The sequence below is a fragment of the Ursus americanus genome, chromosome 8 (genome assembly GCF_024610735.1).
Source record: "Ursus americanus isolate L20-20 chromosome 8, mUrsAme1.1.p, whole genome shotgun sequence".
NCBI classification, from domain to species: Eukaryota; Metazoa; Chordata; class Mammalia; order Carnivora; family Ursidae; genus Ursus; species Ursus americanus.
Window position 1 is genome coordinate 53,161,143 of NC_142134.1, and position 25,237 is coordinate 53,186,379.

Genomic DNA, 25,237 nt, shown 5'->3' on the forward strand with positions numbered 1-25,237 from the left:
GAACTCAGAGCGTGCCACAGAAACAGAAGGAGAAGCAGACCACCCAGCTCTGCTGTCCCTGCGCCCCTCACCCCAGCCACACCCCCAAGCACAGCTCCTCCACGGCCATGGCACCTAAAGGACACAGAATCTGCTGGCAAGTTTTCTCAGAGGTTTAGGCTGGGAGCTAGGGACCACCTGACTTTCATTAGCAGCTAGGAAGGGAGATCAAAAAGGGAAATAAATATTAATAATGTCTATTTTACAAAACATTCACACCCAGTTCACATGAACACCAATCAAAGCATGCCAAAGATCATAGCACATCATGTCTGAGGAAAATATGTGTTAGAATAGACCCGATTTCCATAATTCTAACATGCTTTAGTTTCCATCAGATGAAATGCAGCTATGAAATTGAAAATGCCACTTTCTGTGTGAAAGTTCTAACGCTGGCCTGAAGTTTTGAAAAGAGGGAAGAAATATGGTGGAAACAGGAAAATTCTCTTGACAGTTATTAACAAGCTGGGACATACAGTGAGACAAGCCGTCAAAACTTAGCATGATCGCTGAGAAAAAAAAAAAGTCTTTAAAGACAGTATCATATCCCCAGCCCCTAGAACAGTGCCCACCACACAGGAGGGCCTGAATATATAGTTACTGAATGATTTTTTTTTAGCCCAACTTGGGGGTGAAGGCAGGAGGGAAAGGGCAGAGCTGTCTGAGGACCAGATTTCAGGAGAACCAAGAAGGAAGGTCACTCAGGGTTGCTGAAGAGGATACGACAGTGGGACCTCAAAGCTAAGGTGGCTCTAGCAGTTTCCTAGGGCCCATCACAAAGTACCACAGGGTGGGTGACTTAAAAAACCAGAAATTTCTTACCTCATAGATGCAGAGGTGAGAAGTCCAGAATCAAGGTGGCAGCAGGGCCTCGCTTCCTCTGAAACCTAGGGTGAAATCCTTCCTTGCTTCTTTCTAGCTCCTGGTGGTTTTGCTGGAAATCCTTGGCATTCCTCGTTTGCCAACCTCTGCTGGGTAACGCCAAACTCTACCTCTGTTGTCACACAGCACTCCCCGTTTGTCTCTGTGTCTTCACGTGGCTGTCTTATCCACAAGAGCCAAAGGGCGAAGCTCCCCAAATGTCCGTGTCCATTGATGGATGAACGTCAAAACCAAATGTGGTAAGGCATACAAGGTAATACGATCCAGCCTTAAAAAGGAAGAACATTTTGAAACATTTTACAATAACGGTGAGCCTAGAAGACATGTTGCTAAGGAAAATAAGTCCCTCGCAAAAGCCCAAAGACTGCATGATTCCACCTGCATGAGGTCTCCACAGCTGTCAGACCAGCAGGGACTGAAAGTATAACAGTGGTTGCCAGGGCCCGAGGGGAGGAGGAAGGGCGAGTCAATGTTTAGTGGGTGCAGAGCTTCAGTTGGGGAAGACGAGAACGTTCTCAAGATGGCTGGTGGTGATGGCGGCGCCACAGTGTGAAATGTACTTACAACACTGGACCCTACGCTTAAAAATGGTAAGCTTTAAGTTACCTACTTTTCAGCCCAATAAAAAAAGAATCGAAATGAGTGTTCAGGAAAGGGGGAGCTGAGGGCAAAGAATAGGGGATTCGAAGAGACCCATGAAAGCGCTCTTAAGAGGTAAGGAAACGCATAGCCAACTGGGAGGGCTACAGAGGAGCACGTGATCTCAGCTGGGCCATGAGGCGCTCGGAGGCCTTTCCTACACACCCACCCGCGTAGGGTTCCCACAGCTCGTCATTACCGCCAGAATAGGAAATAGTCTTTAGAAAGTGTGGGTTTCACACTACATTATGCACGTAGGCAGGTCCTACGCTCTCTCATTGGAAGTTGAACCACATGACTTTAAAGGTCCCTCGGATTCTGAGAGATTTTATCAGATTAGGTAACTTTCTAAGGGAATAGATATTGGGCAAAAACTGGCAGTGAGTGGAAAGATCCCAGGACTTGTATCAAAGTCCTGGTTTGGGTCTGGACAGTGGTTTTCTCTGCCTTTAATAAGCTCAAGTTTCTCTTCTGTAAAAGTGGGTTAACAATTCTCAACTCCCTGGTGGTTATAGGAATGGAATGAAATATTATATATATAAAAGCAACACTTAACAGTTTAAGATGCAATTTATTAGACCTTATTTGAGACTATTCATAACGCACTTTAAAGGGTCAGGATATCTCATAATAATTAGTAAGGACACTAACTTTACTGAGTGCTTGTAAGAGTAAAAAAATATATATATATATGTATATATGTATGTATATATGTATATATATATGTATATATATGTCTGTGTATGTATACATATATATGTGTATGTATAAATGTATATATGTATATATATGTATATATATGTCTGTGTATGTATACATATATATGTGTATGTATAAATGTATATATGTATATATATGTATATATATGTCTGTGTATGTATACATATATATGTGTATGTATAAATGTATATATGTATATATATGTATATATGTCTGTGTATGTATACATATATATGTGTATGTATAAATGTATATATGTATATATATGTATATATATGTCTGTGTATGTATACATATATATGTGTATGTATAAATGTATATATGTATATATATGTCTGTGTATGTATACATATATATGTGTATGTATAAATGTATATATGTATATATATGTATATATATGTCTGTGTATGTATACATATATATGTGTATGTATAAATGTATATATGTATATACACATACATAAGGTATATGGGAATATAGGGAATGCCTAGCTCTCCACCCAGAACCCAAATCTCAGTTAGGATGTTTAGATATTCTCACAATTTTCTGGCTTTATCCTTCTTGTATGCCATAGATCTACAATAGCTTTTTACACTCTATGGCCCAGTAATATGTTCTTGTTTTGCAAAAACAGCACAAAGAACTTTTTTCCAGAACCATTTGAGAGTGACCTGCCAACATCATGTCCCATCACCTTTGATATTTTAATGTGATTTTCCTCTGCAAAAGGACATGCTCCTACATAATGACAAGACAACCATAAATATCAGAAAATTAACCTTGACGTATCACTACCGTCTGATCTTCAGACCCACTCTGGTTTCACCAATTATCTCCATAATGTCTTTTATCGCAGAAGGATCCAATCCGTGATCACATGTTACATTGCATTGTCATGTCTCTATAGTCATCTTCAATTTAAAACAAGTCCTTAATCTTTCCTTCACTTTCATGACCTTAATACTTTTCAACAATGGCTCATGTGCCAACCCCTGGCTGGTCACTCATTTTTGGAAATAAAATTTTATCAGAACATAATCACATACACTCATTGTCTATGGCTGTTTTTTGTACTATAACAGCAGAGTTGAGTAGTTGTGACAGAGACCATATGACCTGCAAAATCTAAAATATTTATTACCAGGCTTGTTACGAAAAATCTTTTTCAACCCCTGTGCTCAACTAGAAGGCAAGAAAAAGAAATGAAAGGAATACGTGTCGAAAAAGAAGAGACCGGTTTTAACGTATCTTATTGCTTACATAGAAAGTCCTAAGGAATTTGTAAAGTAATTACTAGAATTAATAAGCAAATTTAGCAAAGTTGCAGAATATAAGGCCAGTATAATAAAATCAGTTTTGTACTATATATTAGCAACAGACAATAGGAAATGATACTTTGAAAATATCATTAAAGTAGTATCAGAAAACATAAAATACTGGGGGGTGCCTGAGTGGCTCGGTTGGTTAGGTGTCTGACTTCATCTCAGATCGTGAACTCAGGGTCCTGGGATGGGGCCCCACATTGGGCTCCACATTCAGCAGGGTGTCTGCTTTTCCCTCTCCCTCTGTCCCTCCCTCTGCACATGCTCTCTCTCTCTTTCATATAAATAAAATCTTAAAAAAAAAAAAAAAGAAAATATAAAATACTTAGAGGGCACCTGGGTGGTCCTCAGTTGGTTAAGTGTCTGACTCTTGATTTCAGCTCAGGTCATGATCTCAGGGTTGTGAGATCAAGCCCTGTGTTGGGCTCCGTGCTCATTGGTGAGTCTGTTTGAGATTCTCTCTCTCCCTTTCCCTCTACCCTTCACCCCTCTCTCAAATAAATAAATAAATCTTTAAAAAAATTTTTGCTGAGAGAAATTAAAGAAGATAAAATAAATAGAAATTTCATGTTGTTGTTCACATACTGGAAGACTCAAAATTGATAAAATGTTAACACTTCCCAAATTGATTTTACACTTAATGCCATCCTAGTGAATATTCTAGGAAGATACTTTTTAGAAATCAACAAACTTATTTTAAAATTCATATGAAAATGCAAAGGGTCTAGAGTAGCCAAAACTATCTTGAAAAAGAAAACCCAAGTGAGATGACTTATATCACATGATTTCAAGATTGTAACTACCTTACAAGATGGCACCCAATGATCCCCACTTCCTGGTATTAGTTCCTTGTGTAGTCCCTTCCCGTGGGCGCTGTCAGGGTTGGTCTTTGTGGCCAAAAGAATATGGGAAAAGTGATGACATTTTGCTTCCCAGATTAAGTTATAAAAACATTGTAAAACCTCTCTCTCTCTTTCATTCTCTCTCCTTGGTCACTTGTTCTGAGGAAAGTGAGTCCCTCTGTCATGAACAATCCGATGGAGAGTCCCGTATAGTGAGGAACTGAAACCCATGGCCAACAATTAGCAAGGAACGGAGGTCTCTCCTCAATAGTCAACAGCTGCATAAGTGATCCTGGAGGCAAACCGTCCAGCCCTAATCTAGCCTTCCGTTGACTTCAAGCCTGGCCAATAGCTTGACTGCAAGCTTATGACAGGCCCTGAAGCAGAACTACCAGCTTAGCTGCTCTCAGATCCCCAATTCTCAGAAACCGTATGAAATAATGTTTGTTGTTTTATGCTGCCAAATTTGGGGGTATTTTGCTATGCAGAAATAGCTAATGAATATGGGGTGCCTGGGTGGCTCAGTTGGTTAAGCACCCAACTCTTGATAACAGCTTAGGTCATGATCTCAGGGTCATGAGATCAAACCCCGTGTTGGGCTCCATGCTGGGCATGGAGCCTGTTTAAGTTTCTCTCTCTCCTTCTCCCTCTGCCCCTCCCCCTGCCCCCCTTAAAAAAAAAAAGAAGTAGCTAATGAATATAAAAACTTACATTTAGCTTATGGTACTCAAGACAGTGTCGTGTTGAAGTAAAGATGAACAAATAGATCAATGGAACACAATCGAACCCAGAAATAGAGTCACACCTGTAGTCAACTGATATTTGATAAAGGCACCAATAGAATTCAAAGAAGATAGTCATTCCAAAAAGTGATAGAAGGTCCCTTGCCATACCAAACTCCAAAAGTAATTCAAAAAAGAACAGAGATAACATGTTGGGGTAGGCAAAGATTTCTTAGGATGATGGATGAATGGATAAAGAGTATGTGGTATATACATCACGATGGAATATTATTTGGCCATGAGAAAGACGGACATTCTGTTATTTGAGACAATATGAATGGATCTTGAGGGCATTGGTGAAATCAGTGAAATAAGACAAAGACACGTACCATATGATCTCATGTATATGTGGGATTTAAAAAAGTTGAATTTATAGAAACAGAGAGTAAAAGGATGATTACCAGGAACTGGGGAGTGAGGGAAAATGAAGAAATGTTGGTCAAAGGGTACAAACTTCCAGCTATAAGGTGAACAACTTCTGGGGATCCAATGCATAGCATGGCGATTAGAGTTAACAACACCGTGTTACATACTTGAAAATTGCCAAAAGAGTGGATCTTAAATGTTCTCACCACACACAAAGAAAAAAGAAAGAAAGAAAAAAGAAAAAGTAATTATGTGAGGTGAGGGAGGTGTGAATAACCCTGCAGTGGTAATTATTTTGAAATATATAAGTGTATCCAATCATCACATTGTACACCCTAAACTTCCAAATATTATGTCAATTATATTTCAATAAAGCTGGAAAAAGCTCCACATACGTCCACAAAAAGATCTGTACAAGAATATTCATAATTTTATCATAATGGCAAAAACCTGGAAACAAGCCAAATGTCCCTGAAAATTGCTGTGGATAACAGCATATTCATACAAAGGAATACTACTCAGCAATAAAAACAAATGCATTACTGATCTACCGAACAAAACGCATGAATCTCAAAAACGTTATGTTGCATCAGAGAAGCTAGACACAAGAGCACCTAGTGGAATTCCATTTATATGAAGATCGACAGGAAAACTGCGCTCCGGTGATGGAAATCAGAGCAGCAATCGCCTCTAGATGAGGGGTAATTGATGGAAAGGGACTGCAGAAAAATTCCTGGGGGAATAAAAGTGTTCTATATATTCATAACGGTGCTTACATTTGTCAAAAACTCATTTAACTGTACCCTTGGAACCTGAGTATTTTATTGCACGTAAATAACCATATAAAAAATAAACGTGAAGCTTTCTACAGAGCCTGCACCTTCTAGGTCCTGGCTATTTATACTGTAGCAAATAGGTTAGTTGGTTTACCCAGCTCCTGAGAGAGACCTAGAAATCTGGGAGTGGGCATGGAAGGCACTCACAGAGTTTGGAAGGAGACCGTGGCAAAGGGAGGCCCTCACGTGGAAGAGAAACACAAATGAAAGGAGAAGTTGAATATTCACTTGGCATCGGGTCTTAGGCTACCTTGGACTATTTTCCCTTTCCCATATGTCTTCTCTTTAAGGTGAGATTTCAAACTCTTCAAGGGCATTGATGTGTTTTATAAGCCTTTGCCCTTCTCAAAGCTCCTAGCAGACAGAGTTATATGCAGACAGAATTTGGTAAATAATCATAGAAAGAGAAAGAGAGAGTCCTGTGATTTAGAATATTTTCCAATGGGTTTGACATGACTTTCCTGGAATGGCTGCAAATGACATGAAAACCAAGACTGTTCTCTATTTCCCAGAGTCTAGCACAGTGTCTGGCCCACGGCATAATGTATTTTCATCGATTCACTGATGAGTACGCTAGAGAGAAAAATAAATAATTTCCTCTCAAAGCTTTATTGTCTGGCCCCATCTCCCCAATCTCCCAGCTGTGGAAATCTTTAAATATGCTTTTTGTTGTTTTACACCGTTTGCATTTGAATTGGGCGTGTCGCTATCACATTTTATTAGCTATTCCTCATACCAGCCCGGTGAGGTTAGCGCTGTTATCTGCGCTTTCCAGGCGAGGGCACGGAGAGGTGAAGGAAGCAATTTGCCCGGGTTGGATCGCACAGGGAGCCTCGGGAAGAAGAGGGATTTGCGTGCCCAGGCGCCGCCGTCCAGCCTGCTTAGCGAGTCCGCAGAGCCCTTTGGCTTTGAACCTGATAATGAAATGTGGATTTTCGGTACTGCACTTTGAAAATCATGTTAAAGGCATTAATTCCTAAAGAAAGAGTTAGGATTTTAATTCTTCGGCCTGATTATTTTTCCTGAGGAGATTTTTTTGGATACTTGACTGGGCTGCCTAGACCCAAGGTCTTAGAAATGACTCACTCTACCCAGAGATTCACCCCATTATTTCCTGCTCAAGTACTGCCGGGCTCAGATGTCCCTCTCCCTCCCGTGGAGCCCACCCATAGAGCATAACCTTTAAACAATCGTTTAATTGGAGTAAAATAATGTTATCAAGTTGGAAGGGGATTTAGGGTTTATCTCATTAAGAAAAATTTAATGTGGTCCATGAATTTCCCTAAATGTAAAATGTATGTAAAGTCACGCATCAGGATGGATATGCCTTTTTTTCTTTCCTTTTTTTTTTTTCCTGAGAAGGTCAAGCTTTCAGATAGTTCTCCTTAAAAGTGGGTATGTCCCTAACAGCTCGGGAAATGGAAGCTCAGCGCATTCTAGGGACTTGCCTTCCGTGTCACAGAGCCAGGCGACAGCAGTGCTGTAAACCAGAATTTCAGTCCTCCATTAAAACAGCAGGACTGTTATCTTGGTTCCTGGAACATACATTTAGTTTGAAGAATTACACCCACAGGCTCTTTAATGCATATACTTTGTTCTAGAGAATTGGTTTTCCCAAAATGGTATCCCTGATCAAGATAAAAGCGCTGGTCTGCTTTTCCTTCATCTGCATAGATTGACAGCCCCCCCCCCCCCAGGACCCGGGGTTGAGGGTGCTCACACTTGCTGTGTCCTTTCCCTCAATGGCAGGAGGGGATGTCCGCATTCCCAGAATTCCCAGTTCTGATAACTCGGCCAATGTGATTAACAATACCATTATTGCATCACCCACCAACTCCCTGCGTGATAGCGGATGATTCAATTAAGACAAGTGGTTTTCGACCTTGGCTGCGCTTTACCTTCACCCAGGGGGAGCTTTTAAAAATCCCCATGCCGAAGTCCAGGCCACACCCTGGACCAATTACGTCCAAATCTCCGGAGGAAGGGCTGAGTCAAGAATATTTTTTAGAATTCTTCAAGTGGTTGCCATGTGCAGCCAAAGTTGAAAACCACTAATAGAAGCAAGAGGGGGGAAAATCCTATTGATCAGGCCCCTATTGTGTACTGAGTGTTTTCCGGATGCTAGCCTGTTTCTTCCTCCCGGACTCAGATAGGCTGTACAACTTTCCTAAAAATCACACCGCTGGAAAGTGGCAAAGCCCAGCTTCTGTCCCAGGCACAGATGGTTTTCTGAAAGCTACTTATAAATCATAGATTTAGTGATGATTAAATGAGGGGACATCCTTCTGGTGCCTGGCACATAGTAGGTGCGCCTGAATAATCTCCATTTCTCAGTCTATTCGTTTATCTGGAACGTTCCTCCTGACCCATGCTATGACCTGACACCAAGACCTTAGGTCCGGGAACTTGGTGTTAGTGTCTGCAGCTCTGCAGTTATATGCCCTATGCATGAACCGTGTTGTACTGTTGTATAATAGAGATGTTAGGTTTCAGGGAACTAAAACTGATGGAATATATAACTGAAACTATGTCCTACCTATTACATGCATTTTATGGATGCTCTTGGTTTTATATATTTTAATATTCTGTAACCATGACTTCTCTCTCTTGTCGTTATGGAATGGGATGATTCCCCTTTTAACTGATGGGAAATTGGTCCTGCCATGCTGTTGAAACCTGAGGTAACTCGGTCATCTATCCCTCCAGCACTGTTTTCATCACACTAGAGCAGGGGCCTGCGCCCTAGTCATTCTAAAGGTTTTCCCTTTCTTCTAGTCTATTTGTGAGGCTCACAAATCATTGAAATTTTTTCTGAGTTGGTGACATTCAGTCAAATAGGGTAATGGGTGGGAGCAGGGGCTTCAAGACAGGATGCCTCCTTCGGGGAGGACTGCTGTTGGCATCTTCCAAGGAGGGGAGGTAATGACCATGTCCAGAATACCTCTATATGCAGACAGGTACTGAAGGGTTTGACTGAAGCCATAACAGTACTAACAGCTAACGTTGATAGCAGCCACTTATGCCAGGCGTTGTCCTGGGGGCTCTGTGGGAGTGAGATGGCCGGCGTTCAAACCCAGGCACTCTGAATCCAGAGTCTGGTTTCTAATACGATGCTATATTCTGGACCACCAGGGGGAAAGGCGGTGTGGGATACGCTCACTGAGGGAGTGGATGTCTGTGTCACCCTCAGAGGAGGAGGGAAAGAGACATGTGGCTGGCCATTCGCATGCCCTTATTCTTCCTTGTCTCCCTGTTCCTCCAAATCTCCACCCACCAACCCCCTCCTGAGATAGAAGGAAGCTCGGGAGCCAGAGAGACCCCTGGTTGAAGGGAAAAGAGGGGAGGGATGGAATGGCTATCTCTTCTTCTCACTCCGGTCTCTTATTCATCAAGCCTGCATTGAGTGCTTCCTGTGTTTCTGACACGGGTTTTCAGCTCTTTGTATATATTAACTGAGAGAGGTCGGGTCCTTTGCCAAGGTCCACTGCTCCAAAGGAGTGGGGACTGGATACGAACCCAAATCTTATACAACTGATGACATGTGGTGCCAGCCTTGCACTGTTGGTAATTTCCACTCATTTTAAGAAATTTTTGACAGAGATTCTTGGTAGAGCATAATAATTCAAGTAAACCCAAATTAAGTTCTCCTGAAGGAAAGGAAGATTGGGGGGGTCACAGGACTGGAGGGCTGCTTCCTGACGAGCCTCACTATGCATTTATTTGTTGCCACTCATGCTGTCTGGGTCCTTTTCTGAATGTTGCTCTAATACTGTATTTGGTCTTTGTCTTAATGATGGAACCACTAGACACTATCGCAAATCAGTAGCTAAACACGCTCAGCATTTCTTTTGCATTTCCATAAAAAGCTAAGTACTTCCAAGTCAGGAGCAATTGGATGGTGTAGGGGCTCTGCTCAAACGCAGACTGACAGGTGCTCTGTCTCTAGAAACAGGAATTCTGAGGAAATCCTGTTCGTGGGCGCTGAGCTGGCAAAGGAAGAGACGGCATGAAGACTGAACGCACGTGAGGGGTTTTTACGGGCCAGGCCTGGAAGTCACGCTTATCACCTCTGCTCACGTTCCATTAGCTGGAACTCAGTCCTATCCCCCTACCTTCGTGCCAGGGAGTTTGGGAAACGTACCCAGCTGTGTACCCAAGAACAAATTGGTTTTTCTCCTTTCCTTTGCTTTCTTCCGCTTTTTTGGTTTTGTTTTTGTAGTTTGTCCTTGTTATTTTATGGACGGTGGTTTGAGTTAGCAATGCAAAAACAGAGCACGAAGAAGAATCTTTTGGAGTGATTCGTGTCCAGGGCTAATTCTAAGTGTGAAAACAATAATAACTCATTTTTATTATTTACTATGTACCAAACTGTACTACACGGTTGCCTTTAATCCCATAGCAGCCTCAAACATGGGTTTTAAAGTGTAGCCATAGCTAGTTGCAGGATGATACAGTTCTGCTCCTCTAATGGAATCAAGAGCAAATGTGTCCCTGTAGGGCCATTTGCCATCCTTCTTTTCCTTATTGTGTGTCCCAGAGGTTGTTTTCCATGGATGATACATCCAGGTTTTCTTGTCTTCTGGTTTCCATTTGGATTTGGCCAATGGCTGTCGCCAGCAGGAGGCCAGACTTGGCTGTGTCATTGTGTCCTGTCTTCTCTTTGGCAGTGGTTGTGCTTCTCTGTGGATGGCCGCAGCTTCGGCCAGGCAGCCACTCCCCTATAGATACCACCAGACTCCCATAAGAGGTCTCTCTTTCTGTCCTTCGGGCCTGGGGTGACCAGGGCTGCGATTGATGGTCCCTTGGTGCTTCATTAACCCTTGGCTGTTCCCTTAGACCTCCCCACCCTGCTGTAGATAGTCCCTTCCATGAACTCTTTCCAGTTATCCCTTGGAGGGTGCCATCTCTTTCCTCCCAATTCCTGGCCCATTCAACTAGGACTTAAGAACTTGCACAGTTCCCCACCCCACCACCTTTAAAAAAAAAACTTTATTACAGTGACCGCTTTGGAGCCCGGAAGACCTAGGTATGAAGCCCAGTTTGATCACCTACTAGGTGTGTGATCTTGAGCAAGTTACTTAACCTCTCTGAGCTGTTGTTTACTCACCCATAGAGCAAAAGATAATGGACTTGTGAGGATTAAAAGAAATACCATATGTAAATGACCTAGCCCCATGTTTGGCACATAACAAATAATTAATACAACTAGAAATGGTAAATGATGTCATGGGAATATGTCAAACTCAAAATTGAATAAGTAATCTATATACTGCCTATTAAACTGACAGACATTTTTAAAAAGACGATCGCTCCCCGTGTGGACAACGATGTGGGGGGGGGAGGTACACACTTCAAGTGAAAGTATAAAATTTGGTAAAACCTTTCTGAAGGGCATTTTATCTTAGGATATAAAGCCTACAAAATGGGCGTTTTCTTTGAGCCAGCAATTCACAGCACTGTTAGGAATTCATCCTAAGGAAATAATCCCAAGGAATGAATCAGAGACGCATCTACAAACACATTCACACTATCATTGTTTATAACGGGAAAGTTGGAAATAACACGTGTTCAGCAATAGGGAATTGGGTAAATAAACTTTGGAACATTGATACAGTGACATGTAGATTACCATGATTAGTATAGAAAGATGGCCCTGGCACATTGGTAAATAAAAGATTCCATTACAAAAGAATGCTTATAAAGCACGAGTCCATATTTTTGTAAATCTACAAAAAGAGGAAAAATTGAAGAAATATATATTTAAATAATATTTTAGTTATTTCTGGACAATAGGGTATTGGTAATCTTCCCCCCCTTTTAATTTTTTTTTTCTGTATTTTCTCACTTTTCTCCTATGAACATTGCACAGAACACTGAGCAGATAGGATTGTCTTGGCTGCTGGTGACAGAAATCCGAATACAGTGTCTCAGCAGCTCAAGGAGGCCTCGTCTGAAATTGGCATGGCTTTTCCTTTGTGGCCTTTAAGTGGCCACCGTCCCTCCAGTCATCACGTGAGCCTTCTGAGAAGAAAGGGGGACCAGAAGCACCAGAGCCTGTTTCAGGAAAACAGATTTCCCAGGAACTCCATGACAGATCTAGGCAGCAATGGCCGGATTCGCATCCTATGATCATCCCTAGCTGGAAAATGGAAGGGAGAAGGGGCTGGGAAATAGGGTTGAGTCCGCGCCTTTACAATGTCTGCTACAAACCCATATTGCATGTGTAATAAAAGAAAAAAAAGGTGAAATTTTAAAATGAGTTATAGTTGACTCTTGAACCTCATGGGTTTGAACTGCACGGGTCCACTCATATGCAAATATTTTTGGATAAATATGATACAATACTGCAAATGGATTTTCTCTTATGATTTTCCTAATATTTTCCTTTCTCTAGCTTACTTTACTGTAAGAGTACAGTACAACAAACACACAAATCTGTGTCAATCAACTGTTTATGTTCTCAATAAGGCTTCCAGTCAACAGTAAGTCCTTAGTAGTTAAGTTTTTGGAGAGTTGAGTTATACACGGATTTTCGATTGCAGAGGGTCGGCGCCCCTAACCCCTGCATTGTTCAAGGATCAACCGGATTTCTTATTTTTCTTGATGACTCTAATGGGTCCCCTCTTCTGCCACCTGCCTCAGGGTGCAACAGCCAGCAAATGCTTGTTCCCTGGTCTGGGGAGGAGGAAGAGCACAGAAGTCCGACGTGAGGCGGCACCCCTGGAGGCAGTGGGAGCGGAGCGGTGGCCAGAGCGCCAGGGCCTGGGAAACCTACGAGTTCCCGTTCAGCTCGCCTCATCTAGGTCTCTCTGGTCTGGTCTCTGTGGCTACGCAAAGCTTATGCATGGAGGCTTTTGCAACTTCCAGACTTCTGGTCCCACCGTTCTTTTCCTCAGTGTGCAGAGATGGCCCCGTACCCCATCCGGCTTGCTTTGGTCTCGGCAGGGCTTCCGCAGGAAAGAACCTGCCCATGATACACACTGGGGGAACGGAGCGGATTACTCGTCCTTGGATCCTGGCTGTGCCACCTACCTGTTACTCGAACTTGGGTCGGTGACTTCAGCTCGCTCTGTTCCTGCTTCCGTAACTGTAGAATGGGAACGATAATGGTATACATTTCATAGGCTTGTTATGAAAGATGAGACGAGTCAGTATTTGTCAAGTGCTTGGAATGTGCCTACCTTATGGTAAGTGCTCTATGAGAGCACTTTAAAAATTTAAAAATAAATAAATATGAGAAAGGCAGAAACAGCCATAGCTGTTTAGCCCCAGCTAAACCCTATTGTTTTGAGGTCACATCTTCCTTGACATAAATCTGAGACATCTAGGGGCACCTAGGTGGCTCAGTCTGTTGTCTGCCTTCGGCTCAGGTCATGATCCCAGGGTCCTGGGATGGAGCCCCCACATTGGGCTCCTTGCTCAGCGGGGAGCCTGCTTCTCCCTCTCTCTCTGCCCCTCCCCCTGCTTGTGCTCTTTCGCTCACTCTCTCTCTCTCTCAAAAAAAATAAATAAAATCTTAAAAAAAAAAAATCTGAGACATCTAAAGCTACAAAGAAGGACCGAATTTTCTTTTGTTCCCTGTTGGCTGCCCCATGTGGTCTCCGAGCTGGAAAAGAAGGAGAACCCACAGGAAGCTAAGAGCCGTGAACACCTACTGCAGTGGTGGCAGGGATGCCCCAGGCGCTTTATGTGTCTCAAGCAGCTCTTTAAAATCTTATAAGGCAGGGACTATACTGCCTCATCTTACAGATGGGGAAATTGAGGCTCAGAGGGCTGAAGTGACTGGGCCGCAGTCCCAATTCTACAGTTGCGGAGCTGGGATTCGACCATAGGTACGTGTAAGTCAGCATACTCCATCCCAGGAACGGTGTTGACACAGGGAACTTCCCTGTACCTGATTCCATCAATCCCTGGCTTAAAGATACTCAAGCAGGTTTCATTTACAAGGCCCTATAACAAATACTTCTGTAAAATGCTTTATTTCTCTATACCCAATTTGGCAAGTTGGAATCTTCACATATTGTGTTTTCTTACAATATGTAACACATCTCTTTTGTTCAAAAAATACATTTCAGGCCTGAAACTTAGCTAAAATTCTTTGGGGGGGGAGAATGTTGGGGTTTTTTTTTTCCTTTATCTTTTTTTTTTTTTGCAAGGGTGGAATACAGGATCTAAATACAGGATGTGTCTTTCTAAAATAGCCGGAGCTCAGGAGCCCTTACTAGCACTAACTGACCGTTGTGTTGCCAAGTCTGGGCATATTGTCTTAAAGCTCAAAGCCTCGTTCAAACCAGCTGAAATCATCAATAATTAACATCATGAGTCTCTCTCAGGTCCAAATTCCTCTGTGAGTAGCCCAGAATTCCTCTCTGCCTTCTGATCTGTTGATGCCACCTTTGCAAAAGCCACTTCCAAAGAGATACAACCAGACATCGCTCAGCGGTTTTCTTCTTGACTGCAATCAAGTCCAAGCAGAGTGTAAATGTTCAGACACTTTCCTATTCTTTCCCTTTAAGAAAAAAAAAAATCACTAAGCCCCACCCAACCCCACCCTTAGCTTCTAAAGTTCTGGAGTCAGAGGTGCAAGAGATAGAGCCAAGATAAAGAGAATTAAAAACAAAACGGCTTTTTTTTTCTTTTCTTTCTTTCTTTTTTTTTTTTCTTCCACCGCCCCACCCCACCCAGGGTGCTCTCCTTGGCCCTGGGCCAATTCCATGCCTGCCGTGCTGGCAGAAGTCTGTCCAGGGTCAGCCCCCACCGCCCTCAGAAGGGAATTAACCCTTTCAGAAGAAGACCTGTGCCAACCTCCAAGAGCCCCACCTCCCTACTGCAGGAGCTAATCTTGAACCCTTTTAGGCTTTTGGCTTCAGAATGGTTGTTGTGCTTCTGCCCGGGGCTCAGAGGGTGCGAACAGTCCCGGAGCGGCCACAAGGAAGCTCTGAAGGGCTGTCTTGCAGGTAGGGCCACTGGCCAGAGAGGCAGGAGGGGGAGACAGGGAGAGAGATTAGGTGAAACATTAGCTTCGGCCTTCTGGATTCAGTCCAGTGACTTACAATTATTTCTCTATGTCCTTTTGGTCCTGGGCTTATTTGGCATGGGACAGGCACCCATTAGAAGATTTCACAATGACTTGCCATGTTACAGTTCGAAACAGATGTGAACTCGTCACCAGAGGAAATTTATGTTTTACCATCCTTCCCCCCACCTCTCCCTGGGGGGCTGCAGGGAAAAGCACTCCAAGCGAATTAATCAAAATGACTAGGTAATGTTCTAAAAATAATAAACGTTGTTGTAGTCTGGATCTCTTTCAGGTTTGAGCTCATTTTGTGAGCTTCAAGATCCATACGTCAAATCACATGTATGTATTTTTTATTCCAGGGAAATGGGTTATCGCATAGGGACAGATAAGTTATTAAGACACATAAATGCAATTACTCTCATAACACTAGACTGCATTTTAGCGAAGTTCGTTAAGCAACTTGGTCAAGGAAGGGACAAGGGGGGTGCCTTAATGATTCCTTAGCTTGCCTGCTTAAGCCAGCTATGCAAATTAGGACAGGCTACAGGTTTGGGGCTCTGAAATCAAGGCTGGACAGAAATCGAGGAGCGGAGTTAGAACAAAAAAGGAAAATACATGTCGTGTCTCCTTGGGCTTCTCTCACGTACTAACAAAAGATGTATTGTTGCTAGACACGGCAGAAGGCCTGGAAGTCTTTGAAAACTGCTTCAAAAGTTGGTGGATAATAATGAAAAACCAAAAAAAAGTTAGCAATTAGGATCATATTTTCAAAATACCTTCCCAGAGATCAGCTCTTTGAAGAGACACTTGGAGCTGGGTCCTGGGTTCCCCGGGCCTTCTTCCATGATTGGAATGAGATTAGATAAACCTCAGGGTGAGGAAGAAAAAGGAAATCCCGGAAAAAAGGAAAGTGTTGTTGATCAGGGTAGATTCTTTTCTTATTTTAACTCATTCTGTTCTCTGATTTTCAGTTGGTCTCTTTCCCCAGTATATGTCCCACATACCCAAGAGCAAGGTGTTCTTTAAAGATCTGGAACCAGATCCCCCACAGCCCTTGATGATAATTTATCCACATCAGGCAGGGCTGCCAGGCCAGCATAATTGTGGGGAAAATAGGAGCAGGGGCTGTGGTAGCCTATGCCCTTTGTCTCCAAATCTGAGCCCTGCTGTCATTAGCCTAAATTACAAGGATATTTCCAACCTAAGAAATCTTATCCAGCCTCAGAATGCTTCTTAGCTAATTCCCACATCTTCATTCTCTAGGAAGGGTTGATCGCACTGTTACTAATCCCAGCCCACTTTAACCAGCCTCCATTAATCACGGCTGGCAGGAGAGACTAGAGGGTCATGGGTAATTGAATTCCAGCCAACCTTCAAACCTAATTTAAGTCAATCCTTTGACCTCTTTCCTAACCAAATCTGTGGCTACAGCTAGTAAATAAATATTGTTTTTAAATTAGAAGAAGCCTTTTTGGAATGCCTACTACGTGTTAGCTGTGTGAGAGATGCCTGCATTATTTCACTTCATTCATTCCTTTTGTCAACGCTTCCATCGGAACCCAGACACAAGGAATTAGCAGAGAGTGGAGAGGAGTGGAAAGGTCATCTTGGGGTCAGTCCAGTGGGGGAAATGTGCGCTCTGCAGACACCCTGACTTCCTATCTTTGAAAGAAGATAAATCTTGGGCACTGACGGGAAGCCTGAAGCCCCTTACACACAGGAAAATGGAATGAGAAGCACTTCCCTTCTCTCAAAGAGAAGCCACGTAGGATTTTCAGAATCTACAGTCCAAAGACTTTCATTTGAGTCCTTCTTCCGCCATATTTGACGTGCAACATCAGGTATGCTATTGAACTCTCTGGGCCTCTGGGCTCTTATCTGTGAGAAGGAGCAGGGTGTGTGCCTGGGGTGGGGGGGATGAGGGGAGCGAGTAAGGACACTAACCTGGCTAGGCTATCTGGAGGATTTGGGGATTAAGTGATACAACATGGAGGGACACACCTTATAAACTGTAAGGCTCCTCCCACTTAGAACAGGACTGCTAGTTACCCTGACACACTCCCTGTGAACGCCGCCCTCCTGCCGTGCGACAGTAACACGCGGGGCTTCAGATCAAAGGCTTAGGTGGACAGTATAACACTCTTATTTTAAATAGTGGAAGTTTAGGTAGAATTTATCATGACATTTGCTTCTTTTTTTTTCTCTGGTGAATCTCTGGGTCACCATCATGTCTGCTAAGCATAGGAAGGCTCTGGATTTTGTTGCCAAAACGCTTTCCGGGCATTTCAGAGTCTCCAGAGCCCACCCACATCTCCCCCACCTATTTCTCATTCTCGAACAGAGAAACACCAGCTTGCCAGTGACTCGTAGTGTTTTACTATCACCAACCTTTGAATCCACGTACAGCTAGCACTGAATGCGACAGACAGTATTCTTGGCAACAATACTTATTTAGGAACGATGAGTCAAGGATGTGCCGAGGTTTGTTGAGGGAAAAAAAAAAAAAAAAAAACAATGTGCTTGAATAATTTACTTTCTCTTTTTAAGTCCAAAATGATAGGAGGCCCCTAAGATTTCACAAGCAACAGGGGACCCTGAATAGCCTGGAGAGGCCGGGGTTTAAGTGGCGATATTAATAGAATTATGCGTTGATGCTGGATAATGACCCAGGCAAAGAGGAGGTATCGTTGAAGATAAATAAACCCTGAAGCAGAGACCTCAATGTTTATTTTCCAGGCTGCAACATAATCTCTTCCACCACGTAACTTCATCAGCATCACTGCTAACCCCGGGCTGCGTAATTTCACTTTTAAAAGAAAGAAATTAAATAACCTGAACGTACATGCAACAGCAAGCAAAGTTGCAGGAGATGTGGGTTGGAATGCTTTGGCCCCTGCAGTCAGTGGCAAACAAAGATTCTCTTTAACCTCACCCTTCTCCCTGGGGTGTGATCAAACAGAGCGACCTTGGTCCAGTGGCTCACTGTGAGACTTATCCGGGCTTAGGCGTTTTATAGACGAGGTTCTATTTCATCTTCATGCCCGATTCCATGAGTGAAGTGCTAGCAGAGGAAACGGGGGTGTCAGAGAAGTTAAGCAACCTGTCCAAGGTCACACCACCAGTGAGCAGTGGAGGGAGGGTTTCAACCCTGGCAGACCAGCTCCAGCCATTCCCAGAAAAGCCCCGGAACTTGCATTCTCCCCCAACTCGAGTCTGGACTTTTGACTTTCCAGATGAGTTCAGGCAGTTTTATTACCTCCACAGCTGCCCCTGTTATCTTTATTGGAGAGGCTGCCAAATCTCCCATCCGGTCCTCGGTCCAGTTCTGCATTTATTGAGAAGGTACTTGCCTTCAACCCCCTGTGGTCAAGCCCGAGCTTTGCAACTACTCATCCCCGAAGGCCTTGACGTTGGCCAAGTTCCCTGCCTTCTTCGGCCAATCTGGAAGCAAGCACCGCTCCTCCCTCTAGGTTCTTTCCCTCGAAACTCATTATTATGGAACTAAGATACAGGAAACCTGAAAGAATATTTCAGTGCACATCTGCCTAGCCTCCACCAAATTCAACAACTGTTAATATTTTGCCATCTTTGATTTACTCATCCTCAACCTTTCTATCTACTTTTCTTTCTAAACCATCGGAAGGTAGTTTCATGACACTTCAGCCCTAAATCAGTCATTCAGCATGCACCTCTTAAAAATATGGAGCATTCCTACATAACCACATCACCATGGTCAGACCTTAGAAAATGAACGATAAGCTCTTAACATCATCTATGATCTAGTCCAATGATGACATTTCTTAACCATCATAGCTGGGTTTTTTTTTTTTTAAGTCAAGTTTCATGCATTGTATTGATGGTGTTATCTCTTTAGTCACTTGTAATCTAGAACAGCTCCCCTCCCCATTTTTTCCCCTGCTACCACATTTAGTTTTTGAAGAATCTCTCTAATTTCTCGACAGTTGCAGTGCTTCCTCTTCTTAGCGGTCTTCACGGGTCTCTACCTTCAACTCTTAGCCGGCTGTTTGTAAGATGGGAGCCCTAGGATTTCCACGTGGTGGGGCTTGAGATGGAGTGCCATCTGGTTAGAGGTGGGGGGTGGGGGGTGGTGGCAAGAGGACTTTTGTGGAACAAAAACACTTAGAAGAAAACCAACTTAAATTGTTGATTTATACTGTGGTACCTGGGTGGCTCAGTTGGTTAATCATCTGACTCTTGATTTTTGGCTCAGGTCAGGATCTCAGGGTCCTAGGATCGAGCCCCATGTTGGGCTCCTTGCTCAGTGGAGAGTGTGCTTAAGGTGGTCTCTCTCCCTCTCCCTCAGCCCCCCCCCCCGCATGCTTGCACACGCTTTCTTTCTCTCTCTCTCAAGTAAAGAAATAAACTTTTTTTAAAAAATTGCTGATTTATTTGCCATGGTGGCTGTCCTCACATAGAGGTTGTCCGTGTTGCAGGAGAGGTGATAAATGGTAATGGGGAGTGATACAGACTCCGAGCAAACTGCCTAGATTCACACCTTGGCTTTGCTACCTACAAGCTGTTTGACTTTGAAAAAGTTACTTCCCCTCTCTGCTATTCAGTTTTATTATTCATAGGATGATGGTGGTAATAATAACAGAATCCAATTCACAGAGTTGTGCTGAAAGGAATCGATAAGCACAAAGCAGTAAGAATCCAGCCTGGAATAGAACATTATCCGTAAATGGTCGCTACTATCCTCATTGGTATTCTTCTCCCACCTTCTCTCAATGTCCTTCTCCGGGCACTTCCTGGACCTGGGACAGCCAGCATTTCCAGCTGCCTGAGAGTTTTGCCCCTTGCCTTTTACTCTATGTTCAATGTATTGCGTTGACCTGGGAAGCTTCTAGTTTGCCTTCAACCTTATCTTCTTTCCTCTCTCCCTAATCCCCCATTGGGTTTATTTTCTGCAGTCACATTTTTTAAGAGATATCCATTTGAGTCTTTTTTTTCCTTCTATTATCTTATGCGTCTGGAATAACTTCCTTCCTTTTTGCTCTAAGGCATAGCTCATTTTTGGGTTTAAGATGCGATTCCAACTGTTGTTTCTAGTCCAGGGACACTTTTTTGCTTAAGTGAACATCAAAGCTTCTTGGTTGTCATTCATTCATTTGTTCAGCCAGTCATTCAACGCGCTGGGCCCTGGCTAGACCCTGGGGGGACAGCAGTCAACTAGACAGGGTCCTGGCATGGAAAAATAACCAGCCAATTACTCAAAGTGAGTATGAACTGCAGTTAAAGATGGGTTGAACCAGGTCATCCTGGAACCTCCCCGCACCCTGACCACGTACGAGAATTCTGGGAGAATGACTGAAAGGAGGTTAATGGATCCCTTTTTCTAATGGATCCTGAAATTCCCAAGACAGTCCCACTAGAGTAGCTCCAGTTGCTTCCTGTTTTTCTACAAGTGCTTTAAACATTTCTGGAATCATTTAAAGTTGTGGCCGTCACTGCCTATTCCCGCAAAAGTGCATGAAATTTATTAGAGTAACTGTCCTGGCACATGTTCCTCAACTGAGAATGGGGACAATAATAACACCTACTTTAGACGACTGGGGTAAACATTATATGAGGTAATATTAGTAAAACACTTACAATGCAGCATGGATTTGTATGTTCAATAAATCAACAAAAATACCGTTGAGAGATCCCGATGGAGTCAAAACAGGTTACAACTCCGAGCAGGTAAGCTTTGAAAGTGGTAAGGAAGGAAAGGTAGGACAAGGCCTGACTCTAAAAGCAAATAAGGCAGGGAAATCTTGAAGAAATTGTGGAGGGACGCCTGGGTGGCTCAGTCAGTTAAGTGTCTGACTCGATTTCAGCTCAGGTCCTGATCTTTGGGTCGTGGGATTGAGCCCTGCGTTGGGCTCTGCACTGGGCATGGAGCCTGCTTAAGATTCTCTCTCTCTCCCTGTCCTTCTGTTTCTCCCCCTCCGCCCACCCCCCCAGGACAGTGGATATGGGCTGCCAACGTCCCCATTTGCTGTCTTTGTTCTTTTATCCTTGTGCCCTAGTTCTTCTCTGTATTGTCTAGTCTTCTCTAAGCCCCCTTCATTGATGGAGAGACTATCTCAGGACCTGATTCAGCAACTGGCACATGGTAGGCACTCAATAATTATACATTCCCAGACTCTTTTACTCCACCTTCTCTTTTGATATAATCCTAACCCTTCCCCCCTATACTCTCTGCATCCCTTTTTCACTTTTAAAGTGCATGTAAGAAGAATCTAGAAGAAGACAACAAAAGCAAAAGCTAAAATCCATTTACTACAACATAATTTTATTTTCTGTACAAACAATGAAACTAAATAATGTGTGCTTTTTTGTCAATGGTGTTATGGATGACAACAATAATCTAATAAGTGTTTGTGGCACAAGTAATTGTTTCCACAGCCTTCTACTCGGTGAACATTCAAACTCTTACAAAGCAATCTCTGCCACCAACACTCAGCACAGAATTAGTTTTGGGTGATGAAAGTTGGATCTGTTATATAGCATTTGGGCAACTGCTACACATTGCTATAGTAAAATATTTCTTTTTCAGGTAGTATTGTTGAAGTATGAGTCAGTTGAGTGAGTTTGGGCAGATACTGGGTGAGAGCTGGATACCCATGTATGTGGCATATTCTCTGGGGGACGGATACAGACCTAGCCTGTAGAGACCATGTTCTTAATGTCCTGCAGCAAGGTCTGGGTCTCTGGACCATCAACAAGACCCAGCCCATGGAGAGATCAGGAGTTAGAAAGTGGCAGCGTCATTTAAGAAACAAAAAATAAACCAAAAGCCACAGTATAATTCTTTTTAAATTGCACATATTCTGTGTGAACATTCTAGAAACATTAGAAAATATAGTCAGGAAATTAATAAAAAAAAACTATTCATGATTTCACTGCCCAGATCTAATCACTGTTAATATATTGGTGTATATCTAGTTTTATTTTCAATGTGTAGGCATATTTAACACACACAAATACATCCACACACAAATGGGAACATATTGCAAATTCTCCTGTATATTCTTTTAAATTTTTGCTTACACTGTCCTATGAACAAAAATTATATACCCACGGCAAAATTTTAAATGCCTACATGGTATTCCATGAACTAACCTACTACCTATTTTATCAGTTCGGTTGTTTTCAAATTTTCGCTATTATAAATAATGCTGTAATAAACATCCTTAAACATATGCCTTTGAACATTTGTCTGATTTGAGATAACTTTCTAAAAAGGAAATTTCTAGGTCAAGCAGTATGCATATATTCAGAGTTTAGATACATATTCAACCATAGCCTCCAGAAAGTTTCAATCAATTTATAGTCAACCAGCAGTCAGATAGGTTTTTTAAAATTAAATTTAGTTAATTAATGAGTTAGTTTGTTTTATTTTTAAGTAACCTCTATGCCTCTATGGAGGGACTCAAATTCACAACCCTGAGACCAACAGTCACATGCTCTATTGTCTCAGCCAGCCAGGTGACCCCAGTTTGGATTTTTGAACAAAGTTTTTAGGCCAAACTCAAGTCTAAGAAGAAGTTTGAGAATCACTGGCTGCTACAAATCACAAGATGGCTTGATATACATGCAAAGTTGAAAATACTCCTGTTCATACAAGGATCTTTGATGCTAGGACCTAGGTCAGTTCTACCATAAAGAAAAAGAGTATCCTTGTATATGTGAACATAATATATATTGATGATAAAAGCCAAAACTCAATGGTTTTCGAACTCTTCGAAAGAAAAACATGGTACAAGACCAGAAAAATAAGCTATCAAAGATAAGTGTATTCATTGTATTTTCTTGTGGGAGTGTATTCATTTTTTATTGCTGTGTAACAAATTACCATGAACTTAGTGAATTCCAACAACACGTATTTGTTATCTCAAGGTCAACGTAGGTCATGAGTCTGGGCACAGCTTAGTTGGGTCTTCTAAGAAGCTGCAATCAAGATATCGGCCAGGGCTGGTTTCCCATCTGGGGACTCAATTAAGGAAAGGTGCTTCCATGCTCAGTCCACTTGTTGGCATTATTTCTTTTCTTGTAGCTGTCAGACTCATAGAAGCTTAATTCTTCAAAGCCAGCAAGAGGAGCAAGACTCTGGAGTATCCGCTAGCAGGACAGTCTTTCATAATGTGACGTAACGGTGGGAGTGATATTCCATCAACTTGGCCACATAACATAATGTAATTATTAGAGCGGCATTCCACCACTTGTCATGTTCTATTGGTTAGAAGCAAGTCACAGGTCCTTACCACCTCCTCCTTGAAGACGTTGACGTTCCTCCTTCCAGGGGAGGGGATTATACAAGGGCCCCTGAACACCAGGAGCCAGGGATCATGGGGGCCACCTTAGAGTCTCTTCATGATAGTAAACAACTCTGAAATCTCCATCCTTACACTGCTTTTCACATAAATAATCAAGGGAGCCGAAGACTTGGGAAAATGTAAAATATGAAATGTATTGACCTAAAAATATTCTTCTCGTTTCAGCCGGAGGTGAATAACACAGCATTGTGTAAACAATGGTTGGCCTGAGATAGATGTGGCATCTTCAGAGGTGTGCTCTGGAACATGTGTTTTACGTTTTCCTGGGAATTCGGTTCTACTTCCCTATGACTAAGTTATTTCCCTTCAATTTTGTCTTGTGGAATGAGGTGGCTTATTCCCAAACCCATGTCATGATGACCACAGTTGAGACATTTTCCATGTGAAATTATGCTAGCTATTCTTATGTCTCTAATTACTATGTCTCCCCCAAGACCTAGCCATGAGTCTCCACAACACTTTAAAAATTTTTTTAAATACAAAAGGAGGTAGACTATTCAACATGTTCTTTGAAATAATAATATGAATTATGTTATTAAAAATCAGCATGAAAGGAGTTCCCTATTTATGTCTATATTTTTATCTTCGGTTTTTAAACTCCAAAGATAGTTTAGGTTCTGTTTCATACCTTCTTTTTACTCTAATTATTGCCTTACTTGAAAAGCAGCCATAATACATTTTCGTCAGACAACATTGCACATTTAATGTATCTTCTTATCACTACTCAGAATTAACTTTTGCGATTGCATCAAAACCTGGGGCAAGAGGGGAAGGAAGGGAAGAAGATTCCTCTTGAAGTCCTTAATTCTTAGGCTCCTTGTCTTCCTGATACTAGTTCCCTCCCTAGGCCTACCTTTAGAGAAAGACAAAGCCTGATGGTCCATGGGTGAGAGCCATAAATGACTGGAGAGGAGTGGGAGCTTCAGTCACTCAATTGCATACTGGAGGAATTTCTAGAAGGTTTCATTAATCAAAGTATTCCTTCAAAGGGACCAAAAGTGAAACATCGTACGCTCAGTGAAGATGGTGATGGTGGAAGAACCCAGTTCAGTATATAGTGTTCCGAGCCTGTCCTCTCCTTCCCTGCTTGGCTTCTTGCCCCGCCCCATCCTCTAAGGAAGGGAAAAACTGATGCAGTCAGATTTGCCAAAGAAAAACTGATAAGAAAGTCGAAGTACATTCCCAGGAGGCTGGGGGCAGGAGAATAGCTCCACGGCTCCCCCCGGAACAGTGTTTTGGGAATTGATCTCTTCGTTGATTAGCAAGATGAGAAAAGAACTAAGGAGGGAAACAGAGTGCCTTTGGATAAAGGAGTTTGGGGGGCTGGGAATTGGGTGGGGGGAAGCTAGAGAATAGGGCAGGGCAGGAGGTTTTAGGAACAGCTGCTCGAAACCTTGTATTGGACCCCCTTGAGTGTTGGAGGGAATTGTTCATGAAGATCAGTGTTG